At 33.0% G+C, this 25,094-nt stretch overlaps 1 long non-coding RNA gene across 1 annotated transcript; it reads right to left on the bottom strand.

Annotated features, from left to right (window-relative positions):
• Positions 1-21,832: 21,832 nt before the first annotated feature.
• LOC107842707 lies at positions 21,833-24,668 on the bottom strand. Its single transcript, XR_001666027.2, has 3 exons — positions 24,550-24,668; positions 23,543-23,639; positions 21,833-22,752 (listed from the first exon to the last, which is right to left on the bottom strand). It is a non-coding gene; the product is annotated as an uncharacterized LOC107842707 (long non-coding RNA).
• Between the last annotated feature and the right edge of the window lie 426 nt (positions 24,669-25,094).

The raw sequence follows: 25,094 nt of genomic DNA, 5'->3' as shown, positions 1-25,094 counted from the left end.
AGGTTCAAGTTCCCCATAATACATTACATGATTGGGTGCTTAAGTCACCTTAGTATATGGTTAGGAGGCTCGAGTCCCCCGTGTATTTATATAAGATTTTTCTCCAATTCGTGCGGCTACATGCACTAGAGCCCGACCATAAGGTGAGAGATGGGGCCCATATAGCCTGTGAGTACTGATATATGACGGTTAAGCTACATAATTCAGGCTAAAGTTTTAAAGTGCATGCTAAGTCTTATTCCCTATCCCAGCATTTTATATATTAAGTCTTGCTTGAGCATTGCCAGGAATTTGCTGAATTTTGCATCATCCGCCTTCTTCTTCAATCATTGAGGAAAGGGAGGTGGTGTTCTTGGGATAGTTTTCAACACCACTTCCTATTCCTTCTCTCTTTCCTTCTCCAAAGCATTAACAGAACTATCTAGCTTCTCAGACTCCACTAGATTGCTTTCTCTAGATTTATCAACAACTACCTCACCATCTACAGATTTGCCCACATAAGGGCCAGGTAATATCTTACCACTCCTAGTGGTAATCACCATACATGAGCCATCATTCCACAAATTTTGAACCATATCGCTTGGTAACGTTCCTCTTTTTCTCTGGTTGAATGCAGCGAAAAGTTGACTCATCTGCTGCTCCAACTGTTTAATGGCAGTGGAGTGTGAGTGCACCAACTGACTAATGGATGTCAGATGGTCTTCATGGTGGTTACACCAGAGTTGGTGGCCTCAACTCCCTTCAACAATTTCTCCATTATGTCCTCCATGGACATATTTCCAGAGCTAGTTGTAGCAGCTTCCCGATTTCCAGGAGGAACATATAAACTACTCCTGTCATTATTGCTTCTACAGTTTCCTTGCTCACTGTCTTTGTAACCAGGCTTTTCATAAACGTTTCGACCTTGATTCCCTTGGCTATTGCCATGGAAACCCCCTGATTATTAACCTAATTTGCCTTTTCTTCAAGTTCCACATCCCTCGGTCTTGAGACTTTACAGCTTTCACGTTCTCAGTCTTCCCTGATAATAAGTGCTTGGTGAGCAAGTCCATCTGAGTCTTTAGATGGGCCATGTCTTGATCCCGCTCCTAATCTCTCCTGCGTTGTTCAGCAGACATACCAACAGAAACAGTGGGGCCTGCTACCACAGACTCCCTGGTATGCTAAGCCCGACTATGTTTGGTCATTCTATTTAGCATATCTGAGGCATCTTGAAAAGACAGATCAACAAACGAACCACCAGTAGCATTATCTACAATCATCTTTGTTACAGAGTTGAGGGCCCTATATAAAGTCTCCATCAAGTGTAGGTCTGTCATATTGTGGTTCGGATACTGTGTTAGCTTCTTCTTGAATCTCTCCCAAGTCTCATGCAAAGCTTCAATAGGAAGCTGTCTAAAATTGCTGATTTCGTCCCTCAATTGTACCCTCCTGGAGGGTGGAAAAATAGTTCTAGGAACGTATCTTTCAATTTCCTCCACTGGGTGATGGAATCAGGCGTAAGCTCATTCAGCCACAATGTTGTCTCCCCAGACAGAGACAACGGGAACAACCTCAACCGAATAGCGTTCTGGCCCACTCCTGGGTTATCAAATGATTTGCAAATAATGACAAAATTCACCAGCTGCAGGTTCGGATCATCCCCAAGAAGGCCACCAAACAACCCCTTCAGATTGAGGAGTTGGATCAAAGTACTCGTAATGTTGAACTTGGCTCTAGGTGCCAACGATGGAGGATAACCAGAATTATGCTCACGAGGGTTTCCAGTACATGACAAATGCTAAAAGTGGTTCAAGATTCTCACTGTGGGTAGGATAACAATTGTTATCGATGTTATGCTTAAATGTTTGTCGACCTACTTAAGCATTTAATTCCCTAATCCTCTCGGACTTAGGGAATTTCTATTTACTGCCCAAATTTTACCTCAGGTTAACAAACCTTGTTATAGCATTGATTATTAAATGAAGTATTTCCGAGTTCCTGTTGATAATTCACTTCCTACCATATTTGATTTCTTTCTTAAGCAAATCAAAGCAGGTATGTCTACTGTTTGCAACCAACAGAAGTTAATTGAAACTTCAGAATTATCAAAAAATCCTACCACCTTTTGAATCTTGAATACTTAGCACCTCATCAAGACCTAACCCTAGATCCCATAAATCAGGTTAATGGAGTTTAGCCACTCATGATGTAACGAACGAAACACATAATTGAATTCATGATTTGAAAGATAAACTTACAGAGATGAATAATAACTAGTGAATCACAGATTAGATCACAAATAAAAAAATCCCAAAATACTGATAATAATCTCTCAAAATAGTTGTGTTGTTAAAGTCAAGAAGTAAAGAGATAAAATATCAAAATATATTGTCCGAAACTCAAGGTATCGACCTTGTGCGGAATAACAATAATAATAACAACGTCTAGAAAACCCTAAAACAAAGCTTTAAATAGTTTACCCTAAATAAGGAAACAAATTAATAAAAATCAGAAATCCTTCGGATTAGCCGATGGCATTTGTGATAGCTTATCAGGAAGCTAACAACTTATCACAAATGTCATCAGCTTCTTCTTCAGTTTTGTCTCTTCCTGCTTAAGACTGACACAAACTTGATAACCTATCAGCTACGTGACGGCCTATAACAAAATATCGTCAAGGCTTTGCTTCTGCCTTAGGCTGACGATATTCTTGATAACTTATCAGACCCTTGACGGCTTATCACAAAATATCGTCACAACTTCCACTTTAAGCCAATTCTGTCTACTGATAACGACTAACCTGATAGCTTATCATAGAGTTAATGACTTATCACAAATGTCATCAGCTACACTTGCCTTCAGATTTCTTCAAATTTCAACTTCTTTGCTTCATTTCATTTCGGTTCTCTATCATATCTGCTTAAACTGCAAAATCAAACATAAACTAATCAAAAATAACTAAAGTTACTCAAGACCTTGCAATTATTTAGAGCTAAAAGCCTCAAATGTGTTAGCATATGCTCACACATCATCATTCAGTACCTCTTTCTCTTGCTATCAGAGGCTAAGAGAGACGCATTAATTTAAACCATATTTGTGGTACGATTTTTTTATATTTAAAATCTTTCCTTCTTTGGAAAGTCAATGTATGGTTATTTTTTATTTTTTCTATATTTTTAATATTTTCTTGTTTTTAAAATCAAATCCTTACAAAATCATTGATTACATTCTTATTACATACTTAAAACTTTTAAAAATTTGACACTTCTTAAAATTTTTTTATTCTAACGTTTTTATATTTATTTCTAGATTTTTCAAATCTTCTAAAATCAAATTTAGTTGATTTAAATTTTTTAAACTAATGAAAAAGTATTAATTGTCATTAATTCTGATGACTTTTAATAAGGAAAGGTTTTACCATAAGATATTTAATTAATTTTTAAAATATTCTTAAAATCAAATTCAATTGATTTAGAATTCTTAAACTGATGAAAAAAAATATTAGTTGTCATTCATTCTGATAACTTCTAATAAGGAAAGGTTTTACCATAAATATATTTAATTAATTTTCAACTTTTAAATATTAGAAAAAATAGTGAAAATACAATTTTATCTAAAGAAAATACTTTTAATTAAGAACAAAAACTTCAAACGATATTTCTAAGGCCCTTCACACTTTTAGTATATTATAGATATAGATATAGATTATAAATTATAGATATATATTATAGATACATACGTGCACATAGTTATACTAAGATTGGTAGGGGATGCACACATTACCAATTTGAGATGCAAAAATTAAACACCACCCCAAAATAGAGTCAATTCATGCAAAAATTTAATATAAATGACCCAACTTTAGACTTAGGACCCGTAATACACCTTAGGTCCAAAATAACGTAAGTTATAGCCAAAATATTTCACCCTTTTTTTCTCTCTTTCCTCTTCTATGACTTCTTCACCCATACTGGCATCGACAAGCCACATCAATCGCCTTTAATATCTCTCCTTTCTCTCTAGTTATCACCACGAAGATAACCATTAACCTGAATAATAGACATGATGATTTTCCTAATGGAAAAACACAAAACAGAGGTGACACTGGTTACCTCTTCATCGCTGCTACCCTTGTCTGCCTCACCACCTGAAACTTCAACCACCAGTGACACTAGTCCATCCCTTCCACTACTTAAACACCATAAAAGTACCACAAATGTGGATCCCAATCGAATTCATATATTATGTGAGGAATTACGAGATAAACAAAGATCGACAAGTTGATTAAGCGAAATGGTTATCTTGTTAGCCAAATAAACATTTGTTTAAAAAAAAAGAGGGAAATAAATTAAGAAAACTAATTATTAAAACAAATTATGAGATAAACAATTAAACATGCTAAATTATCAAAAAGAAACTGAAAAACATATATGTAAGTAAACTTGATTAAATTTGTAAGTTTAAATAACTAGGTGATAAAAATCATTCTTTTTATAAACAAATAAATAAATTTGATGAAAATCCAGTTTAACATAATTAATGTGAAACTAGGTGATAGTGTAGTTAAGCATGCAAACTTGTTAATTAAAGTAAGGATATGAAAAATAAATAAAAACATGAAGGATATTAAATAAGCAAGAAGAGAGAATTGAGATGAAAATGTACGGAAATCGGTTAATTAACAACTTAAATTAAACTAAACTACCTCAAACAAATAAAGAAATAAAAATGACAGTAAATAAATTTAATAGAGTAAAAAAATTTCAAGATTTAAATAAGAACAAGAGAGTTTTATTTTTCTTAGAAGAAATAAAATATTTGTTGCTTTATAGAAATTGTTGGTTTTAAAAGAGATGAGTTAAAGAATGCAAAGAATTTTTTTCTTGTAAAGCTTTATGTTTTATTGATCATCAACTCTACCTAAAATAGTGCCATCACAACTAAAAATAGATTAAATTTACCATAAAAAAAAATTATTTGCTACCAAATATAAGAACTAATCAGTCTCCTACAACAAGTTGGAATCCCTACTTGATTAGGAGTTGTATGAAATAAAAAAAAAAAAAAGAGAAAATCAAAAAATAAATTGTGTGCATTATTCCTTAAAGCAACTTTTAACTCCTCCTTGCTTTAGAAACTGCAAAATTTTGATCTTCTGTCTTGGGATCTCCACACTTGATAACTGAAAGTGACCTTGCGAATAAACTAAATTCACTTTTGGATTGTGGTAAACTAAATTCACTCCTCGTCTTGAATGCAACCCTTGACTATTAAATCCTTTTGGCATGTCTTCCTACTTTGTTTGCATCTTGAATTTGAATTTACCTGTTATATTTTTCTGAAACATAGATGACTCCTCCAATGCTTCAATTCCTTTAGGAACATTGAAATCTCCATTAAACCTAGGAGGTTCACATATTGCTTGTGCTTTTTCAATTAGAGGATCATCTTCTAATTTTTTCAGCCTATGATCTTTTTCATGTTCTACAGAAACATCTTCCATTAGATCAAATGAGAAATGTTTACCTCTCATCTTAATGTTTAAAACTTCGTTTCTAGAACCATCATTGATGAAACAATAGTTATACTCAAAAGGATACTTGTATCCTTTTTATACTAACTGACATATACTCAATAAGTTTTTATGAATACTAGGTACATAAAAAACATCTGAAATTACTTTATTACTTGAACTTGTTTTGATGATAATATTTCATTTTCTTTCAACAAGAATTTGGTCACCATTTTTTATCCTAAATTTGAATATTTCAGTAAGCTTTAATTCTTTAAAAAAACTCTTGTTATAAGTCATGTAGTTGGTGCAACCGATATCAATCAACCAAAAATTTGTTGAAACCTTACTTGAGATAAGTGTTGCAACAAAAAAATGATCTTCTTCTTCTTTTCATTGAGCACACGTGCATCTGCTTCATGGTTCTCAAATTTACTTTTACAAATAATTGTTTCATGGCCATGTTGATTGCACTTGTTGCACTTCGTGTCTGGCCTTTTCCAACATCTATATGGTGGATGATCCATTTTTTATAGTGCTCATAAGGTGCATATTTTTTTATATTTTTATCCCCTTCTTTGATTTGTGGTTGGCTATTAAGGCACTTTCAACCATACCATCATGCCTCATAAGTTTCCTTTGTTCCAGTGCCTGAAAAGAATTTAACAACTCTGCCAAGGTAATCTTGGACAGATCTTGTGTATTTTTCAATGTAGTTATACATGCTTCATATCTTTCGGGCACTGTGACAAGAATTTTTTCAACAATTATTGAATCTTTAAATTCAGTGCCTAGTAATCTTACCTTGTTAACAATGCCAAGTAATATGTCCGAATACTCTTTGACTGTCTCAGAGTCTTTCATTCTCTGCAACTCAAACTCTCTTATTAAATTCAGTACTTGCATTTCTTAAATATTTTCATCTCCAACATATTCTTTCTTCAGATAATCCCAAATTTTTTTTAGTGATGTGATAGACATAATTCTTGTAAAAATAGTTGTTGGAACGGAAGCAAACAGAGTTGCCTTCGCCTTGGACTTCATGATTTTCTTTTTCTTGTGACTCTTCATTTGGGCTTTGGTGGGATTATTTAACAGCGGATTAATTTTGTAATCCTCTTTCACAACTTCCCATAGATCAAGAGTCTCCAAGTAAGTTTTGATTCTCACAAGCCATAATTGATAATTTTTATTATAAAAATAGATAATAGATGGAGCCATTCGTGAAAAACTAATTTCAGAATCCATCTCTTCACTCATGGATCCCTCAAGAAAAATAGCTCTAGATATCAATTGTTGATTTTAATAGAGATGAGTTAGAGAAGAACGTAGAGAGTTTTTTTTGTAAAGCTATATTTTATTGATCATCAACTCCTCCTTAAATAGTGCTATTACAACTAAAAATAGATTAAACTTACCATAAAAGAAAACCGATTTGCTACCAAAAATAATAACTACTTAGTCTCCTACAACAAATAGAAATCCTAATATGACTAGGAGTTGTATGGAATAAAAAAAAAAGAAAATCAAAAAATAAATTGCGTGCATTATTCCTTAAGGCAACTTTTAACAGAAATGATGCAACATTTTTAATTGGAGGTCGATCTTAATTTATAAAATAGTAATATTATAATTATAGTTCTTTTAAAGACAATTAAAAATTTTGAGTTTTAGGGGCCGTTTGGTTTGCGGTACTAAAGTTAATAATCCCGGAATAAAATAATAATCCCAGGATAAAAATTTGAACCACTCGTTTGGTTGTAAATATCTAGAATAACTTATCTCGGGACTAATAATTAGTCGCGAGATAAGTTATCCACCCAATTAGTGGGATAACAATCTCAAGACTATTTTTCTTTGGTATAAAATTATACAATGACTAAAATACCCTCAAAACCTATGATTTCATTTCACACACACACACACACACACACATATATATATATATATATACACTAGTTTAATTATGAATTTTAATAAAAGTTAAATACTTAATAATTTTGACATAAATTTTATATCTACATTAAAATCTTATTAGTAATATATAATAATTTATCAAAAATTTAAATCTAAAATTCAAAATTCTTATTCCATCATTATCTCCAATTATCCGCTTTCATTGACCCGTCTCACATAAAAATATAAACAACATTGTTGAATTACATATTTTAAATTAAATAGTTTTTTAATCACTTGAAAATTGATATGGTATATATAAAATGAATTTTAATATATTATATGAGTGATATGTGTTTAAATGAAATGAAATAAACAATAAATCCTCTTTTACTTTAACAAACTTAAGTTGGAAGTTTTTATTTCAAACTAAATAAGATGTAGTAAGATTTCTTTTAAACACATACGGCATAATCATGGAAAGGCACACGCAAAAAAATTAAAGCTAAATAAGATGAACATTTTATTTTTAAAATATACATGATATAATCATAAAAATGCGCACACACAAAAAAATTAAGCTAAATAAGATAAAAATTTTATTTTTAAGAATAAATATTTAAAGCTTGAAAAGAAATTATATTAAAAAGAGTTAAATAAGATGGAGGGTATTTTGGTAATCACATAATTTATTCTTAGAAATTATACCATGCATATTACTTGGAATACAACAAACCAAACACTCAGTAAAAAATAATTCAAGCATAACTAATCCCAGTATAACTTATCCCATCATAACTAATCCCATCATAACTTGTTTTCAAACCAAACGGCCCCTTAGAGTATAAATACATGAAAATATTTAGGTCTAGATACACATAATCTTTATTTTGAAAAATTTTGATAAGGGTACTCCTAGGGATGCATCGACTTAGTTTAAAAATTGAGAATAAGACCTTATTTCCCCACTAATTATAGATTGGGAGATAGTAATTTACATAATTTGAAATGATAGTTATGTTCGATCCAAATGGTGTAAACGAGACAGGACAATGACTTTGTATAAAGAAATGCAAGTGACTTTTGACAAATGAATCTGTGTTCAAAGCATTTTTGATAAAACTAAAGGAAAGAGCGAGAATTTGAGAGTATCAGAGAAAAAAAATTAGCACATGATTCCCAACCCAACAAACAGCCCCTTATATTATTACATAGCAGAAATGTTCAATACAAAATATAGAACAAAGACATAAGGATATACAACAAAATGACATCTTAAACTAATAAGGTATATCGACAACTAGAGAATAGGAACCTTATTAGGCCTCGGTTTCTTTATCTTCAATAATTTCATTCTTAGGAAAGAAGTCTACTACCATTGTAGCGTGTGGGATTGTTAACTAAGCTAAATAAGTGATTTATTTGGGTTAGTTCTTCTAAAGGTGTTGTCATTACAAAATATTAAAATTAATAATAGTGGATACCCACTGGTAATCAGTTATAATTTTTCATTTGGTTCAACTATAGATCAAGAAAAGGTTGATATGTGAATGATTATGGTGAGGTGGGCTTCTCTTTGAAACTAAGGCCTAAATGTTCTGCTTTAGGAATTATGAAATAGACTATTCATATTGGGGAGTAGTATTTTTTTTAGAAACGTCTCTCTCTCCCCCGTTCTCTAACATTAACTTTGATTGACTGTACTATTTCAACGTCGGCGACAATGTAGACGCGCTGGAAATAGGTAAGTGTACTCTCTCTCCCACCCATTTCTTTCTCTCCCACCCGTTTCTCTCTCTCCCTCATTCTCTCTATCCTCCGTTCTCTCACGTCACTATTATCGCCAGCGGTACAAGGTTTACACCGGCTCAACCCCAGCAATGGTGTTAGTGTACTGCACTAAACACTTAAGTTGGTACGACGACAGTCGGTGTCCAGATTCCGAAAACACTCGGACGACACTCCGGCGACATTCAGGCGACACTCCCGTAGCATTATTCTGGCAACTCTATTTCGGTAATCAATTTCAATATCAAATTGTCGGAACCCAGCAGTAGCACATAAGAGAAGAGTACTTGTCATAAATAAGTACCCCGGTGACTTCTAAACTTTGATATTTAGTTTCTTCTTATTATTCTGTTTCTTGTGACTTTCTTCCAATTTGTTGTGACTGGCTGGTTTCTCGTATTGGTGGATATTGTTATGTTGTTCTAGCTACTAGGAAGGATAGTGTGTATTGTGTATTATGTGTGCCTTCCATTTCCTACTGTTGTTTTTATTTGGGGCTTTGTTTTTTGAGTTGTGGCTTGTAGGGTTGATTGTAGAATAGGGTCATGTCCGAGGGAATTGAGGTTAGGGGTTGTTTTAGGGGTGGGGGAAGAGGGGAGGGCAGGGGTGGGAGTGGGGTCAAGTTCGTATGTTAGGGGTGGTAGAGGTAGACGTGAGGCAAGAGAAAATAGGTTGTGGTAGGTTCTTGGAACATAAAGACCCTTCAGGGTAAGTCCGTAGAGCTGGTGAAGATTCTTAAGAAGAGGAGGATTAATATTGCGTATGTTCAGGAGACTAAGTGGGTAGGGTATAAGGCTAAAAATGTGGATGGGTACAAGTTATGGTACTGGGGGAGCGAGAGGCGTAGGAATGAAGTAGGCATCATAGTAGATGAGAAGCTTAGGGGCAAGTGGTGGAGATTAAGAAGGTCAGTTATTGGTTAATAGCGATTAAGTTGGTCATTGGGGGGCTTACGCTGAATATGTGTAGTGTTTATATATCGTAGGTGGGCTTGGGAGAGGAGGTGAAAATAAGATTTTAGGAGACTTTGGAAGAGGTGGTGAGAAGCGTGCCTAGTTTTGAGAAGATTGTCATAGCAGGGGACTTCAATGAGCTCATTGGGGTTTTACCGGAAGGCTATGATGATGTGCATAAAGATTTTGGTTTCGGAGATAGGAATGGAGAGAGAGAGATGCTCTATTAGATTTTGTGAGGGCCTTTGGGATGGTGGTAATGAATTCAAGCTTTTCGGAGAAGGAGGATCACCTGATTGCCTTTCAAAGTGTGATAGCCAAGACTCGGATTGACTTTTTACTACTTAAGAAGGGCGATAGGGCTTTATGTACGGACTGTAAGGTCATTTCAAGTATCTTTTGACCCAGCACAGGCTTCTGGTGATGGACTTGGTTATCAAGAAGAGAAAGAAGAAGAGGGTCGGGGAGGGCCGACCCATAATTAAGTGGGGTGGCTTGACGCCAGTTTGTATACTGGAGATATGGGAAAAGGTGGAGAGTATGGGGGTGTAGGAGTGTAGGGGGACGTGGATGATATGTTTGATAGGGCTGCCAACTGCATCAAGAAGTCTGCTAAAGAGGTGTTGGGTGTTTCGAGGGACCAAGCAGGATAACATCAGGGGAACTGATGGTGGAATAAAGAAGTTAAGAAGAAAGTGGAGATTAAGAAGATGGCGTATGTTAAGTTGATTGAGAGTAAAAATGAAGAAGATTAGCGGGTGAATAGGGAGGAGTACAAATTATCTAGGAAGGAGGCTAAGTTAGCAGTTACGGCTACTAAGACAGCAGCGTTTGAGAGCTTGTATACGGGGTTAGAGGAGAGAGGTGGGGAAAATAGGTTGTATAGACTTGCTAAGGCTAGGGACCGAAAGGGTCGTGACCTCAATCAAGTGAAGAAAATTAAGAAGGAGGATGGTAGAGTATTAGTGGAGGATGTTCACATTAAGAAAAGATGGCAGGAGTATTTTCATAGACTCTTGAACGATGAGGGGGACAAAGACATTGAGTTAGGGGAGCTGGATCACTCAAAGGAGTGCCGTGATTTCAGTTACTGTAGATATTTTAAGGTTGAGGAGGTCAGAGAGGCTATTCGCAAGATGCGAAGGGATAGGACTACGGGGCCTGACAAGATTTCGGTGGATTTTTGAAAGTATATTAGCGGGGCAGGTTTAAGGTGGTTGACTAATTTATTTAATGGTATTTTCAAGACTACGATAATTCTTGAGGCTTGGAGATGGAGTGCGATGATTCCTTTATATAAAAAAAAAAGGTGACATTCAGAGTTGCAACAACTACAGGGGTATTAAATTGTTGAGTCACACTATGAAGATTGGGTAGAGGGTGGTTGAGCGGAGGTTGAGGAGGTTCGTGTCTATTTTGGAGAATCGATTTAGATTTATGCCCGGTCGCTCGACGACAGAGACAATTCACCTGGTGAAGAAATTGGTAGAGCGGTATAGGGAAAGGAAAAGGAACTTACACATAGTGTTCATCGACCTGAAGAAGGCGTATGACAAAGTCCCTAGGAAGGTTCTTTGGAGATGCTTGGAGGTGAGAGGTATTCCGGTGGCATACATCAGATCTATTAAGGACATGTATGATGGAGTAAAAACTCGGATGAGGACGGCGGGAGAAGACTCGGAGCATTTTTTGGTCGAGATAGGGTTGCATCAAGGATCAACTCTTAGTCTGTTCTTGTTTGTGTTTGTGATGGATGTGTTGACACGGAGTATTCAAGGTGAGGTGTATATTATTTGCAGATAACGTGGTTCTGATTGATGAGATGTGGGGGGTGATAGATTAAAGGTTTGAAGGCAAACCCTTGAATCTAAAGGGTTCAGGTTGAGTAGGTCCAAGACGAGTATATGGAATGCAATTTTAATGACTTGAGGTAGGAGGATGAGGTGGTAGTGAGGTTGGATTCCCAAGTTGTTTGTAAAAGGGATAGTTTTAAGTATCTTGGGTTTATGATTCAAGGGAATGAAGAGATTGATGAGGATGTATCTAAACGTATTGGGCAGGTTGGATGAAGTGGAGGCTCGCCTCGAGATTGTTATGTGATAAGAAGGTATCCCCTAAGCTTCAAGGCAAATTCTACAGAGTGGCAATCTGTCTAGCCATGTTGTATGGAGCGGAGTGTTGGCCAGTCAAGAACTCCCACATTCAAAAATTGAAGGTGGCAGAAATGAAAATGTTGCATTGGATGTGTGGACTTAGTAGAGGGGATAAATTTACGAATGAGATTATCCAAAAGAAGGTGGGAGTGGCTTTGGTGGAGGACAAGATGTGGGAAGTGAGGCTGAGATGGCTTGGACATGTGATGATGAGGGGTACGGATACCCTAGTTTGTAGGTGTGAGAGGCTACCTTTTGATAATTTTAGGAGGGGTAGAGGTAGTCTGAAGAAATAGTGAAGGGAGGTGATTAAACATGATATGGAGCAGTTATAGCTTAATGAGGATATGACCCTAGATAGGAAGGTGTGGAGGCCGCAGATAAGGGTAAAAGGCTAGTGTGTGTGGGTGAATCGTATCAAGTAGTTAGGAGAGCTTTTGTGTAGCCGAGTTAGTATTCCTAGGACTGTGTCCATAGGTAGGAGCAACTAGTTAGGAGAGTTTTGGTGTGGTGGGTGTCTTTGGTTTGTGAGTTCATGGTACTACTGTGTGAGTGTCTTATTTCTTATTTCTTATTTCTCTTATTTCTATTTTTATTATTTTTTATTCCTTATTTTTGTTATGTCATCCACCCTATTTCATGTTTCATTGCGACCTTGTTTACTATTCTTTATCTTGAGCTGTGGTCCTATCGGAAACAGCCTCTCTACTTCTTCGGAGGTAGCGGTATGGACTGCCTACATTTTACTCTCCTCAAACCCCACTTTGTGGGAATACACTGGATTTGTTGCTGTTGTTGTCGACAACGCCACACCAAATCCCAAACCCAAGCAAGTTCTTCCACTTTACTAAACGCATGCTCAAGTTCTTGTTAACATCAGATATCAACATACGAATGTACACGGCCATAATACATATATAATCAAAGTTATAGACATTTATCCCTAAGTATTAGTTAAGAATTAGTCTACAGCAACCAAACAACTAGAGCATGAAGAGATTAAGCACATTAGGGCACAAAATATATCATGTAATTAAACATGCTTTCTAGATTTTGACATTTAGTTGTGGAAAGAATATCACAAACAGAGAAGGAAATCATTGCATTTGACAGTAAACATTAGAAGTAAATGATGTAAAGCTAGCATTCGACACTTGAGAATTTAAGAAAACATACCTGGTGTGGGTGATAAGCAGATTAATTATAAGAAAGATGGAAATAAGCAGCAAAGTAGTGAGCAGCAATAAATAACAAGGAACCAGAAACCAGTAGCTCGGGCAGCACATAGTATGATAGATTATGAATAATATACGAGCAGAGAGGAAGTGATAATTTCAAAATAAGAAAAAAGTGTGAAATTTAAGAGAAAAAAGGATCTTCCAGTTGTACCCAATATGAGAACAAAATATTGTACAAGGGAAAGTAATGATGAAAACATCTTGAGAGTATCCAAGTCTGATCTTAATAGTGAGGAGGACTACCGGTTATTTAGTAGTAGGGTCGTAGTCAATCACATGAAAAAAGGAAGAGAGATATTTCCAAGATCAATCAAGACAAATTATTTTTCTTAAATAGATAGTTGAATCAATAAAGTGTAAAATAAGTTCAAATTTACCATAAATAAACAAGTAATAAAGTTGACATATAACTAAGAAAAAGAATGGGAGGGATCAATCAACAGCTAGAGTCAAGATTGACAAAAATAAATGAATGCCCAAAGCTATCACCTATTACCAAATAACAAAGATCTCAAACTGCCATAATCGCACATAAGGTTGTTACAAGTCTGATTTAGGAAGGAGAGTAATCAAATTGGGGTCGATTATGTCAAATGATTGGAGTCTAAATGAGGTAAATCATGACCAATACACAGATATCACATGACACACTAGTCCGTAACTAAGTATCTAGAATGGAATTCAATCCTAATTCCAATCACAATAGCCAATTTTGAGATGTAGTACTAGCTTATGGGTTAGATCATAATCAGAGTTCGTGTCAAATTGAGACCAATAAAATATGATTTACCAAAGATGTAACAAATGACAATCAAGAACATTTTAACACAAATAAGTAACTTTTAACAAAATAATGAGTATAGAAGATCATATTGAAGACATATTTACAAGTACCCCACGTAAAATTATCAAACAAACGACTTCAAGTCGCCTCGACAACACCACAATCACGTAGGACTTGATAATAAAAAACCACGAGGTCTTCAGATTTCTTTCGAGCGGAAAACCTCTCGATGGATAGTTCGTTGGTGAAGACTTGGTGTGGTGAGAGAAAAAAAAGAGAAAGGAAATTGAGGCGACTAGATGGGATTTCGTCGGTGAAGAGTGGAGATGGTGGCGTAGCGGTGGAGTTCGTGAGAGATAAGGAAAAGGAAGAAAAAAAGGGAAAATAAAAAGAGGGTAGCGTTGAAGTGGTGCTCTCGCCGAAGATGGTGAGGGTGGTTGGATTCGTCGGCCAGAATTGGTGGTGCGGCAGTGACGGTTATAAGAAAGAGATGAGATAGTGATCGAGAGGAGCGACCGGTGGTGAGGGAAGAAAGGAAGAAAAAAGATGGTGGTTCATCGGCGATGGAGGTACGACGGTGGCGGGTTTCATCGGAGAGAAAGAGGATAGAGTATAAGAGGCGACTGGTTTTTTTTGGGGGGGGGGGGGGGGGGAGGGGTGATTTTGGTTAAAAAGGGCGTAATTGAGGGATTAAATTGGGGCCATTGATCAAAATGATGAATGGATGTGATTTAATTGAGAAATGGATCGGATTATGAGTTGGGTCAAATATATTGGGTTAATTTAAATTAAAATGGGAGTAAAAACTGAGTAAAATAAAAATCAAATAAGGCTAAAATTAACACCAGTCGGATAAAATTGGGTTATAATGTAAATAAATTGAGAAAATTGAATTGATTTAGACGCCATTTAATAAATGCTATATAAATAATTGTGTAAATTATTGCCTAAACTCACAAATAAATCGTATTTATATTTTTTGTATAAAAACAAGCATATAGCGAAATGCCAATAAAAATTAATGATAAATTATATAAATATGAATTTAGAAAAGAGCAGTATAAATAATGTTAATGGATACTATAATAATAAGAAGCTATGCAATTTGTAAATTACGAATATGACTACTTGCATAAATAATTTAATAGGTAATAATAATCATAATAATAAAATAAACGTTTTAAAAATTATGGATGCGAATTATAGAGATTTATTTAATACTAAAATAATAATTAGAGAAATATCAATATTAAAAACTAATAATTTGTAAAATAACAATATGAGAGAAATATCAGGGTCAAAATTAAATTCAATACTACACATTCCTCTTTGTCCCCCACATATTAGTGAATCAGTTTACATCCCTTGTCATCCATTTTGAGAAATCTGATTTTTGAAAAGATCGATTCATTAACTAATTTCAACATCTATTTTATTAACTCTCATTGAGATGGAGATTTTTCACAATTGCCTTCAAGAAATATCTCGAATATATATATATGAATTACTCCGTATATAATATGTTATATTATATTATGTATATAATAATTATATATTAAAAATATATACAATGGATACTTTTCTTTTGACCCAATAAAAAGAAGTTTCTTTTCCGTTTAATTTTTGGGGAAAAAATCTAAATAAACATCCTTATATGATTTAATGCAAGATATAACAAATTTTTTTAGAATACAACTTATAGCAAATTTTTTGTATAAAAAAGGAAAAAAATTGTTTTGATAAAAATTAAAACACATATTACAAATAAATAAAAGAGATTTCATAAACAAAAAATAGTTGACATTTAAGATAAATATTGGATAATCTTGTTCCAAAAATTCGTTTGTAATAAATATCAGTTCCTCAAATTTGTCCAATTTTGTTGACTCATTCTAATTTGATGTTTCACTATCAATCAGCCGATTCTTTTCATACAAATACCCTATTTATATTTCGTTTTTCTTTTTAAATCAAAATTTCATTAAAACACAAAGCTTTCTTTACTTCAAAAATAACAATTTGATTATGAAGATAGTATTCATAATCCATGCATTGTATCGATTTTCTTACTTTAGTTTTTGCCTAATAGTTTTAGATAGTGTTTCTAGGATTAGTTTTTAAGTAATACAAAGAAAATAATACTGTATTAGATATATTTGAATATATGTGTTACATACTTTTAATAGTGGGATTGTTTCGCTCGTAACTATATAGTTGAAAAATACAATTTACATACTTAAATTAGACTGTTTATATACCTTGTCAATTTAGTTTAAAACTAGAAATCAATCGAATACTTATTTAAATACCGTTTCACGCATAAAAAAGTAAATTATATACAAAACTTAGTCAGCACAATTTCTACAATCATAAAACACATCTAAAGTAAACATGAACTTTAAGGAATAATTGTGTGATCCATTGTCATTTAGTATATGAACTAAATTGAACATCACAACTCATACTCATTTCAATCATTAATATGTAGATCAACAAGAACAACAAAAAATCATTTAGCATCTGAAATATATATATATATATATATATATATATATATATATATATATATACATACACACACAAAAAAAATAATCTCAACTTGATATCAATAAATACAGTTGAATACAATTCATATATCATAACATAAATCCAACAATTCAACAATTTCAGTCACTTGATATCAACTTTAATATCGAAACAATACTTAATGTCAACAAATACTATGCTATACTATTTATATAGTATAATCAAATTTAAATTTGAATACATGATTCATATCGAAGTGAAATCAAATAAAAAATCAAACATATAATGCAATTGAATCAAAATAACTCCTAAATTAAAACAAAATTACAATCCCGAAAGCAAATATCGGCTAAGAAAATCAAAGATGATACACAAAAAAATTCAAAACCAGAGAATTCATATACAGATGATGAAAAAAGCAATATATTTTAAGAAGATGCGTGTGTTTATAGGCAAGAAATATTTTTCGAGTAAAGAGAGTTATAGAGAAACATGTAACTTTTCTAAAAAAAAGGAAAAATAAAACGTGAATGATGAAGATAAATTATTGATCAGATTTTACTCCTATCATAATTATCAACACAATCATTTGGGAGATATGGAGTATTAAACACTAAAAAATAGGAGATAATTGGATCAATAAATATGTGTTAAATATTAAAAAAAAAAACTAATGTTTTTTAAAATTACTATAACTTGTAATCAATTTCATAGTTTAATAATTATCTAAAAATATTGTTATGACTTGCAATAAATCTATATTTATAGTATATTAAAAAGTGTAAAGGGCCTTATAAATATTGTTTGAACTTTTTGCATTCATTAAAAGCCTTTGTTTTAAACAAAATCATCTTTTCACTATTTTTTCCTAATATTTAAAAATTAAAAATAAATTAAATTAATTTATAGTAAAACATTCCTTATTAGAAGTTGAGTTAATGACAACTAATATTTGGAGGAGAACACAACTGTATTGTACACATTTACGAGAACAAATTGTATTAGATTAGAAATCCACATTGGCTAGAGAAATTTTGATACCTTTAGTTTTAGGATTCTATTTCACAATCGTAGGTAACTAATAATTTTTTTTAGTTAAATTCAAAGTCTTCGTGAAATAAATATTTAATATGATAATTTCTCAGATTGAATTGCATTTTCCCAGAAAAGTTTTGTCTCTAAAGGAAATAAAAACCAGTGTTCATATTTTTTCACTTGGAACCAAAATAAAAATTAATTTTCGTTTTTCAATTTTATAAAATAATTATTTTAATTTTAACTTGTACCATGAAAATATCTAACAACAAATCAAACTAAATTTTTCATTGATATATTTCGCTTTAGAGATCTATTTTAATTTCAACTGGTACTATGAAAATATCTAACAACAAATTAATCTAAATTTTTCATTGACATATTTAGCTTTAGAGTTCTTTTTACTCAATTACCAACCGATAACAATTTCTAACTGAATTCAAAAGTTTTGGGGTCAAGTATTTACTATGACAATTGTAATACTCTTTTATATTTTTGTATCTTTTGATCCAAAGCACGACATAATTATTGACACGGTTAGTTTTAAAATTTAACGATAGCACGTCATAATAATTGACATGATTACTATTAAAATTTAACGATGGAAAACTTTAAATTTCAAATAAGTAGAGAATTTAAAGTTTCATTAATTTAATAGTTTCTAATATTAAATTTTGTCTACTTTGATCCGATATGGTAATTTGTATACCATATCGGATCAAAGTAGAGAATGGGATCCAAGATTTCAGAAAGTAAAAGATTTAGTCAGTGACATGGATTGGAATGAACAATTGTTAGATCAGGTGGTGAATCAAGATGTCAAAGCTATAATCATTAACAACATACAGCCTCCAGGCAGAAGTAGGGGAACTGATAGACAAATTTGGATGTTGGAATCTACAGGGGAATTTACTGTAAGGTTTGCATGGCAGTATGTTAGACAAAGAGAACCAAAGAACAATGTGTTTAAATGCATTTGGATAAAGGATTGTTTTTCAAAATGACATTTCTAATGTAGAGGATTTGGAAAGGGAAGGCTCCAGTAGATGAATATATGAGAAGATGGGGTTTGCAGGGACCTACTAGGTGTTGGTGTTGCACTAATCTGGACCAAGAAATTATTTCACATGTGTTTCTAAAGGCTCCGTATGCTAACAGGACTTGGTCCTATTTTGCTTCTTTTCCAGGTATTGCTATGAATGGATTAAGTACCAGGGAAGCCATACTTGCTTGGTGGAATATGCAAAGTAAAAAAAGAACAAAAGCATATTATATGGCAGTACCAAGCATGATTATGTGAGAATTGTGGAAAAGAAGGATTTCTATCAAGAATGAAGGTAGATCTATTTCAATACACAAAGTAATATACAATGTCAATAGGAGCATTGGTATGTTACTAAAAGTAAGACGACCAGGTCAACAATATCCTCTATATTGGCCAGACATTGTAACAGCATTGAAGCAGAGTACAATCAGAATGAGGATCACTAGAGTATTATGGAGATTTCCTGAAGATGGTTGGCTGAAATACAACACTGATGGAGCATCTAGAGGCAACCCTAGGGTGAGTTCATATGCATTCTGCCTAAGAGATATTAAGGGAGATCTAATCTATGCCCAAGGAGCCAAAATTGAGGATACATCTAATGTGGAGGCAGAAATCATGGCTATGTTACAAGCAATACTGCATTGCAGTAATTTAGGATATGATAAAGTAATATTTCAAACAGACTCACTTTTTGTGCAGAAGATAATCAATAAAGAGTGGGCATGTCCATGGTATTTAGAAAATTATATGGAGACCATGGAAAATTATATGGAGCGGATATAGAGATTAACAAGCAACAAGAGCATTCAAGTACAACATATATTGAAGGAGGGTAACCAATTAGCAGATCATCTTGTAAATCATGCAATTGATAAAGAGGAATTTACATTTACAAGTTTCCAACAACTACAGGTCAAAGTAAAAGGAATTTTGAACAGTGACAAGCTTTAGTTTCCTTACATGAGGATTTCACCATTGAAGGGGTAACAGGGTTTTTCAAGCTAATCTTCAAGTAAGAAAAACAAGATGTACATAAATACAGGCGCACAAGCTGTACGAAGATAGCAATACAATTCTCAGATCTTGAAATGTAGAACACGGATTTTAGACACATGATTTTGACCCTCCCCGAGTTTAATATATATATATATATATATATATATATATATATATATTTATATATTTATATATTAAATATTTATATTTGATCCGGTATTATTTTAACTCTTATTTCATTTTTAATAAGTTTTAGTTGAAAATAAATAAATAAAGTTACATTTTAAGATATTTTATTTTTATTTTTATTTTTAAAATAATATTAAAAAAAATCAAAAAATATTTTTTTTGTAATTTAGATTTTTATAAATAAGCTAGTGATTTTATTTTCTCTTAATTATATTATATTTTAAGATAGTTATATTTTTATTTATATTTTTCATAAGTATAAAAATTAATTAGTTAATATTTTTTATTATTATTTATTTTATATATAATTTATTTGTTTATTATAAGAAAAAAAAAAGAAGGAGATCATTATCCAAAAAAAAAAGAATTAAAAAAAAAATATTTCAAAATTTGAATCCTAAACTATCCTAACTACTTCCCCCAAAATCCTCCTATTTAAGGACTCCCACCCTCAAACTATTAGACGTACATTCTACACAAACTCAGACACAAACAGAAAAAAACAGAAAGGAGAGAAAAAAGGAGAGTACGTGAAACCAAACAAAAAAAAAAGGAAAGGAAAAAGGAAGGATGACTTGAGTTCAAGTTGGGGTCCATTCGAGTTTTCGGTGACGTCGTTCGTGATTCTTGTTTATTTAGTTCATCATACGGTTTGAATCAGAAGGAGTTGAGCATTTGCTATTTCTTGGAATTCAGTGGATTATTAACAACTTTTGCTTAAATTTTAACATGCAAGAGGTAACCCTCGAACCTTCTCTTGTAGCATAATAATGTGTCAAATAAAATTGTGATGTTGGTGTTCCAATGGTGATTCTGTTCATTCTTTTCTTTTCGTTTTCGTTTGGTCAGATCTGTAATCGGTTTAATATTTTTGTTTTTCCTTGAATATCGTTAGTTAACGGTGGGTTAATTCATTCCCTTGCTCGGTGCTCTTGGTTACTGAAAATGAAATTAATAATTTGTTAATTTGATCTTAGTGTGTTAGTTTTGTTTCTTTGAATTTTTTTATTTTTTTAGTTTTTTTTACTACTACAGTTTTAATTGATGTCTTGCTTGAAACATGCATGAAGAGTGTGATTATAATAAAAATATAAATAAGAGCATAGGATTAATTTTTAGTTAGACTAATAAAGGTGCAATGTTAATGGCTAATTTTAGTTACGTACTTTTTCAAAAATAATATTTGCATGCATTTGTAATAGGTTTAGCATTTTGGTACCATATTTTTAACACCATTTTGAGATTAAATATTTTAAAACATAAGTTAGAGTTTGAGTTTAAGTTAGTGACTAAATTATTTTGTGAAGTTATGGTTTATGAGTATTATGGTTAGTAAAAAAATAAAAATAATATATACTACTGATCTATGTACACTACTAGAAATTACCCCTATGGTGACGGTTGCAAAATCGTTGCAATAGACCAAAAAATCGTTGCCATAGCTCTACCGCAACGCTTCAGAAAATGTCTCATAGGTGGGCGTCGCGATAGGTCTATGACAACAGTTTATGCGACGGTTGTCTAAACCGTCGCCATAGGTCGAGCTATTGTGACGGTTTCTGACAATCGTTGCCATATATTGACCTATTGCGACGGTTATTTTTTGACTTATTGAGACACCAATTTTCATCTATTGCAACGACTTTAAATCGCTGTAATAACATCTATTGCGAAACTTTTGTTATTCTGTTGCAATGCTTTTAACTACCTATTGCAATAGTTTATTGATCTATTGCAACAATGATTGCCACATGTTATTAAATTGAAACGATTTATATAAATATTCGTATTAATCTACATTTTTATTTACATACATAATAAATTATAACACAACTAGATAATGAAGCCCGTGCTTTGCACGGGCCCAATGCCTAATTTTGCTATTAATCTGAACAATTACACCACTTAAATCAAACATGATAAGTCCACCTCTCCTAAAAAATCCATAGCTATCAGATTTGCAAGTATTTCATGAAGACCTTGTACTACCAAGACAACAGCAATGATAAAGGAAGTTCTCCAGATGAGGACATTTCTCCACCATGTTGCCACTTCCTCTAATGCAAATAGGACAACAACTACTGGAGCATGGAAAGAAGCACAAACACCTAATGATGAGTCATATATGATGAGATCTCACTTTTCCCTATCATTGTTGACGTAACGGAGCCAATGCCAGCTAAGTTTACATTATCTCATCCACCTTGACCTACAGAATCATCCGCTAGATGGTCTGAATCTCCATGTTTCTTCCAATTAAATCTTAGATACTCGTTAAGCATCGACACATCTTGCCTTCTAAAGATATCCCAAAAAGCTCCATAGTGACTACTGCCAGAGCTGTTTAAACTGGAACCGTTCAGATCTTCATCACTAAAGTTATCCACATCAATCTGAGAAGTAATTATGCTCTCATGGTCAACCATACTTTCATTTGAATTTGAATCTATATCAGCATCCTGACTATTCCTTCTATCTCCACCAGGCAAGAATTTGGAAAAATCCCGTTCGCTTAAAACATTAAGTGCATTATCACCAAGAAATCCTTTGTGATCAGATTCAGCAAAGGTTTTTTGTGTCTTTTCTATCTTCGTCTTCTGCCAACCTTTTGGTTTGACCTCACTGATGTGAACCAAAAGGAATACCTAATTACTGAGAAAAAAGAGCGGCTTAAATTATTCATCTGCTGAAAGCGGGATTTGTATTGTAAGACCGTGTAAAGGAAAAGTATAAACTAATATCTGTTCCTGACTACTTATACATAAGGTCAAGATCTAGTATTTTTCCATTTTCAAGTTAATGGCTGCTTATCAATATCAAAATGACCAAAGAATCAAATTGTTTGTAGATCAGTCCACCAGAAATCTTAGACACCTATTGACAGCACAAGCTTAAAAAAATATTAAACCGAATAAATGAAAAGAACAAATGATCTTGAAGAATATATTTGCAGATATATTTTCAAGTATAAAGGAACACGATCCTCAAAAGGAAATACACCTTCTCAAATGCATGAATAAAACTCCAACAACTTCAGGGAGAGAACCTCTTAAGTGATCACGTGGTCTCTCATTAGCTACACAATTATTAATTGGACTTCTAGCTGTTTGGTTGTTCCTTTAGTGTTTATACATCTGTTAAGGCACATGAAGAGAACCAGGACTGCAGAGATACAATGAACCTTGCGATGTATTATTACTTCGGGGTTTTGTCTTCTGTTTTATGTGTTATTATTTCTCTAAGAAAACAACTTTATTGACAAGAAAGGGGTTCTTCTTTTCTTCCCTTCTCTTCTCCCAATCTACTTTTTATTCTTTTAATTTGACCCAAGTTTTTTCTCTAGGAGAAAAAGAGGTGTTACATGTGCCAATGTTACTAAACATAAAAGTTGGCAATATCAACCTTATAACCTTAATCAACAATAATAAATAAGATGTAATACCTTAACTAAAGAAAATTTGCGCAACAATTCCTCACTTCCTTTGATGTGGATGAGACAATCTACAGCCTTTGGAGTATGGGGTTTCCAAATAAGATACCTAAAAAGGCAATGAAGCAATGATTAACACAAGAAAGCAAAATGCACTTGATAACTGAAATCAGGAATTCGCTAATGGATTTCGAGAAATCAGTAGCAGATTGCTCGCATTTTTCAACTCAATAAATGGAAGATAAGAAGATGAAGAGCAGAATTGCACTAGTTCAATTGATGTTCGCGTATACAAACTTTTATAGTTGGCTTGTAAAGGTCGACTCAACCAACTTTCCCTCTAAAACTAACAGCCACTTAACTAATTTATGATGACTCGGGTACTAATCAATGTACAAATGGAGGAAATTATACTCACACTTAACTACAGGAACCATTTGAAACATATTGACAGAAAACTAGGATCATTCTTCACTATATGTCAATTTTATTGTTGGGCATTGACTATAGATTTCCTAATTATTCTTGGGTTTGGGGAAAGAGAAAATTTGGCTATTGACCCTCTTCAAATTTCCAATAATGATGTATTGAGAAAATTTGGCTATTAAGCTAAGTTTGAAAAGCTAGCAAATCGAATTTAAGCTTAAAACAACAAAATCAAATCCAAAATTCCTTATATATTCCATAATAAGCTAAGCAATTCCAAAAAATAAATCAGTTACCAAGTAGAATTCAAGCTGAAAACAACCACTACATAACTAGAAAAACTAAATCTCCATTAAATTAACACGAACAAAGCCCTATTTCTAGTTCAAACACATCAAAAATGAAGCAAATAATACACTTCAAAATTCTACAAAAATCAACCATTTTAGAAATTTCTATCATCGATTAAAAATAAATATCTAATGTAGTCACAAAAGCAAGAAGTCCACTCCATTTTCAACAAGAATTAATGCAAAAAAACTAAACAGAAGAAAAATCCCCAAAAAATAGGTCAAAGTTGTGTGAGAACTTACAAATAGTGAGCCGCAGAAATTTATTCGAAGAATACTTTAGTTACAGCTATCTGATCCCACAGATCTACCAGATCGTCGACAACTCTAACAATTGGCACTTTTCTTACTTCTGCAGCCATTGATGAATGAAACCATGAAAGAAAAAAATAGAGAAACTGAGTGATTTGTGTGTGTATACAGACAAAGATGATGGACGAAGGTGCAGGTATGAAGAGCAGAGCTACGGTTCCACAGAGCTATGGCTCCATAGATTTAGCGAAGCCGGCCGTCGATTAAAAACCACCGATTTATCGATACCGGCCATCAGACGATGAAACTCACAGATTCAGTAATTTTCTGAATGATTTAATGTGGAGTAGATTTAGGTTTCCATTTTGCGACATTGAAAAAAGTTTTAATACAATGTTATTTTTTTTGTGTGGACACAATAAAATTTTTCAATAAAATGAAGGGAATAAAATAAGCGTTGTTAGAGCTTATTTTGTTTATCTATTGCAACGCTTATTGTCAAATGCAATGGTTATAGTGTTATATTATAGCTAATA

The sequence above is a fragment of the Capsicum annuum genome, chromosome 9 (assembly GCF_002878395.1).
Source record: "Capsicum annuum cultivar UCD-10X-F1 chromosome 9, UCD10Xv1.1, whole genome shotgun sequence".
Taxonomy (NCBI): domain Eukaryota; kingdom Viridiplantae; phylum Streptophyta; class Magnoliopsida; order Solanales; family Solanaceae; genus Capsicum; species Capsicum annuum.
The sequence above is the reverse complement of the archived record's forward strand: the minus strand, read 5'-3'. Positions and strand labels throughout refer to the sequence as shown.